This window comes from Sinocyclocheilus anshuiensis, unplaced genomic scaffold (genome assembly GCF_001515605.1).
Source record: "Sinocyclocheilus anshuiensis isolate Anshui unplaced genomic scaffold, SAMN03320099.WGS_v1.1 scaffold1950, whole genome shotgun sequence".
Classification (NCBI taxonomy): Eukaryota; Metazoa; Chordata; class Actinopteri; order Cypriniformes; family Cyprinidae; genus Sinocyclocheilus; species Sinocyclocheilus anshuiensis.
This window is the reverse complement of record NW_015544259.1, coordinates 276,616-281,609: the sequence shown is the minus strand read 5'-3', so window position 1 is coordinate 281,609 and position 4,994 is coordinate 276,616. Positions and strand designations below refer to the sequence as shown.

The following is a 4,994-nucleotide window of genomic DNA, read 5'->3' as shown; positions in this document are numbered from 1 at the left end:
GGGGATTCCTGGGACAAATTGTTCCAGGTAATTTCGGTGGAAAAGAGACGCGAAACAGTGCTGTGTTTGGAATTATTTTTGTTGTCAAAATAGGGCAAAAACAGGAAATATAGTGTCTAAAACATCTTAAAAAGTCTCTTAATTAACTTCTTGTTTATTGAACTGTTGTAAAATATCACATTTGTAATGATGGTAATTTTTGGAGGGAAAAAAAACAGCACTCTTCGTGTGAAATTGATTACCAATGTGAAGTGGTATAAATATATAAATTTTCTGCCCCCATGTCTTGAATTTGTGATCATTCTAAATGTATTTTAACAGACTGAATCATGCAGTGAAAAAATGCACTTTAAATGCGTGCGCGCGCACTAGTCTACACTTCACATAATGAATACGTGTACTCTGTAGGGGGGTTTTCAATGTTTTTTTGCAAAATACTCGGTAATGTCAAATCTCACATCGTTAAAACAAGAATTACGATATTATCGCAGACGATATATATTGCACACCCCTACTTCTTGGTTATTAAAATATTAAGTAAATGAACTCTAAACTTACTGTGACTCTTTTAAGAATTGGCCACACACTAAATACACACCATACATAGACGGCTGCACTGTCGGTGTGGACCGAAGACGCCACACTCCAGGTAAACAATACGGCAGTTGTCAGGACTCAGCCGAGGAGAGCACACAGCACTGGAGTTAGATGATAACTGTTCTGAGGCGAGAGCATAGATAAAATTCATTAAAATAAATGCTTATGAAAACAGGAAACATCTGCCTTTAAGAGGTTCTGATAAAATCCTAACTGCTAATACATTAGAAAGACGCTTCATCAGTAGCTGACACTATGGGAACTTCACCCTGGAGTGACAATCTCTGAAGTCCATAGAGCAGGGGTCGGCAACCTTTGGGCATGAAGTGCCATTTTTTTTTTTTTTCTGATTAACCACTTTGTTTTTGTTTTTTTATGCATATTGTATTTATACAGTACATAAGCCTTTTAAAATTTTCAGATAAAAATCTATATTTGAATATCATGCAAATTGTTTCTGAAGCATTTTTCATATATAATTTTTTTCAAAAGTTTCTTTATTTTTGTTTAAATTAGACTTTGAATAACAGATTTACAATGTGACCCTACTGAACACCACTGTATGTGTCTGTGACAAGGCCAACTGTGCATTAAAACCTTTCAGTTTAATGACAGTTCTATATTAATGCGCTACTTTAATTGATGCACACAAACACACACATCGCTTGCACACAGAGATCAGAGATCGTGCTGCACAAACACAGAAACAATCAGGAGCTAAGAAACTTGTTGTCAACGCTGCACCACGACTTTTATTAATCGATACTGAAACGCTACATTATATTTCTCAGCAAAGAGGGGGATAAAATCGCTGTTTTTGAGGTAGGCCAACTAAATTCAGCTACATTGTTTGTAGAGAGAGACACAGATGCAGGTAATTCACACACACACTACTTTAAAGGCAGGGTAGGTGATTTGGTTCAAAACAATTTTTTGTTATGCTGGTTGGAAGTTTCTTCACATCCCGATAGCAATCACTAAGTTAAGTGGTCTAAATTTATTTATATGTATTTATATCATCTGTGGAAGGCATAGGACCATAAAAAGTTCCGTCGAATTAAAATGTTCGGTCCAAACATTACGATAGGCTGTCATGCCTGCCTGTCGAAATATGTATTTGCATACTTCTGCGCACCCTGTTTGTGCAGACATCGTACGCATTCCAGCGAGAATGAAAGGCGCTATTACTGTAATATTATGCGCACTGTAGTGTAATGTTTTCTCAGCAGTGAATGAGACATGAGGTAATCTGACAGCGCTGCATTCAATCCTCCACCAACGGCGTCTCTCATCGTGCCGCAGGTTAGTCTCTGCTCTGACGGAGTGCGTTCACGTGTTTTGGATGAGGCATGGCTTTGCAAAGTGATTAATCAGGGAGGTTGGGATCTTGCGTTCAAAGCTAGCTTGCTATCGCTTGCCTTTCCGAAATCGCCTACCCTAGCTTAAAATGGCAATATTTGAGAAAAAATTCAGGGCTCGCAAAATCGCTAGCCCGACGTCCCGGGGCTATTGTGTTTTCCAGTCGGGCTACCAAAATGTATCACTGCCCTGCCCGACGGGCTACCTTGAATAGTGATATAAAATCCCTTCCTTGATTTGCGTTGTTCACTCGCTTGTAGGGGTGAAACGGATCATAGTTTATCATTCACGTGTTTCTAAGTCTTACCAATTTAAACATTCAAGCGTTTTAAACCGTTCATGCGCATGAAGAATTCAGTTCGCAAAGCAAAGTCAGGCCATTTTGTTTTTGTTTCAAATGTAAACATTTTAAATTGTAAATAACATGTATGCAGCATCTTTGTTTGGATCGTGATTAAAATACACAGGTAAAACTTTAGTTTACTTGCATGGAGAAATTTCTTTTATTATTTATTTATTTGATTTGGGATTTGTTTAAAAATTTCAAGTTAGTATATTGTTTGACATTTTCAATTTCACAAAGTAATGTGCAGCCTCTTGGTCTGAGAAATAACAAAAGGACACCTTTTTTTAAATCGGTCTTAAATCTCATTTTGTTAAACAAGAAATTGTGAGAAAATTGTATTGTGAAATCAGTATCGTGAATCATATCACATCGTGAGTTGAGTGAATCGTTACATCCCTATATGCTACTAGTTTTTGATGTGGTATCGAAGTAGTAAATTGTTCTTTAAATAATAATGGGCTACCAAAATCTGAAGAATGCCTGCCCGAAGGGCTACCAGGGATTTTGAAATTTTGCGAGCCCTGAAATGGTTGAGTAGTTTGCATCACTGGATAGGGGGGGTTTGGGTTCGTCTGCTTGCGTGTGGGGACTTACAAAGAAAGTGACATTTGCGTCTCATTCAGCCCGTCTGCTGTTTTTGTTTCATTCAAATTTTTTTTAATGTAGTATCACAAAGCAAAGTCAGACCATTTTGTTTTTGTTTCAAATGTAAACATTTTAAATTGCATTTTCAGAGGAGCCCATGTCTTAATAAGGGGAGCCGAGCTCCCCCGTAGTTCGCACCCTGGCTGTCGTCATTTAACATTTCTATCGTAAAACAGTTGACTAATATTAAATGATTTGTAACTTCCATCTTACCTCGCTCTTTCAACGTTAAACTGACGCTTCGCACTGGAATTCGCGTTCTGCTTCTGTGAGCAGTAAACCCCACCTACTTTGATACTGACACTGACAAATAATATAATTTTGTCAACATTTTAACTGCTTATGTGACTAGCAGAGCGACCAACAATGCCAACTCAACATAAACTACTCCAGTTCAGGGGAAAGGCTGGGAGTTAGGTGCTCTCTTCTCAAAACAAACGGCAAATGCAAAAAGCACAAAAGGATGTCTGTTGTGAACAAAAGGCGGAAAATAATCCTGTTTGTCCTTCTGAACTGTGTTTGAGATTGACCAGGTAACACTGAATCTGGATCTAAGATTAAATCAGTATAACTTCAGAGATTGCCATTCCTTGACAGATTCCCCACAGTGTCAGCTACTGACAAAATTTTAAAGTGACTGCCATGAAAGTGCTTGATATGTGCTACAAAGGTACTGTATGCTCCTCTTGTCATGTGAGAATTACACAGCAGCATTTTCTGTACAGAATACTTTGAGTTAGAAAAATGCACAAAAAATGCACAGCTTACCACATTTACCACTGGCCAGATCCACATAAAACAGAGACGACCTGCAGAAATTACATTGCTGTTAGCATGCAGGCAAACAGTCCACTCTCAAAACTGTACATTTAAACAACAGAAAAATGTTATCTTCATCAGACACATACTGTATTTCCCATCACCCACCTTCTGTTGGCACAGTATTTGAGCCCCAGTCTGAATGGCTCGTGCCACCAACCCACAAACACAAGCCCTGTGTCATTGGGAGACCAGAATGCCTGTGGACAAGAGTTGAGTGTATTATTCATCTGCATTGATATTTATTTTAAGAACAATAACTCTGAGCTTACAAATAAAGAGTCTGTTTTCTATTTTAAATGGGTTTTATCAGCTTGACAAATATTTGCACATTTTATCTGCATACAAAAAAAGAAGAAAAAGTGCCATGAAAATAGTGCAAAACATCCGAGTCCATTTTTCCCGTTTTTATTCAAATTTACATAGCTGAATGTGTCAATGTGCTGTGTTTAAACAGCATTGTTTTTTTTGTAGTCTTTTGTTTCAACTCTGAATTTAGTAAAAGAGTCCCAGATCATCACGCTTCCATCTCTATGTTTGACAGCTGGTGTCACATAATGGACAAAAACATAATTTTGCCTGCTCAACACAATATAAAAACTGTGTATAAATTGTGAATTTTTCTTTTTATTGTCAAACCTGCAGCTCATTTCCTCATTCTCCTTGACTTTCCTTGCAAATTCTCTAGAAGAGTATTTATCAGTCATCGCAAATTTATAAAACAGCTCACTCCAAAATTTTTAATCATAACAATTAGTTGTTTCCAAAAGTCAGTGTACTTAAAGACTCTCACTGACAGCATCGCAACCTTGTTAGTAAACAGTACCTGTAGGGAAGACAACGATGTAGTCAAAACTGAAAATATTTTTCCCTTGTGTTTTTAAAAAAGTTTCACGTATACACAACGTTTTCAAAACGATTCGCGTTTACATATATCCGCGAAAACGGCCAAAAACACTGTATTACGTATGCCAGGCCAGTAGTTGGCGCTGTGACCTTGTTAGTAAACAGTACCTGTAGGGAAGTAACGATTATATGTTGTATACGATTAGGGTTGGGTACCGAAACCCAGTACCAATATGGCAGCGGTACCTATGTAACCAGTATGTACTAGAACCGAACCCGAACGCAGATTTCGGTGCCTCATTTAGGTGCCATGCCTGAGCGATCGATTGAAATATTTGTCCTCTGGTTCTCCGAAACGGACGTAAGAAGCATCATCACTGGC

The 4,994-nt window shown here is 38.0% G+C and overlaps 1 pseudogene; it reads right to left on the bottom strand.

Moving 5' to 3' along the window:
* The window catches only part of LOC107697994 (acylamino-acid-releasing enzyme-like), a 29,113-nt pseudogene that overhangs the window by 14,363 nt on the left and 9,756 nt on the right, over nt 1-4,994 (bottom strand).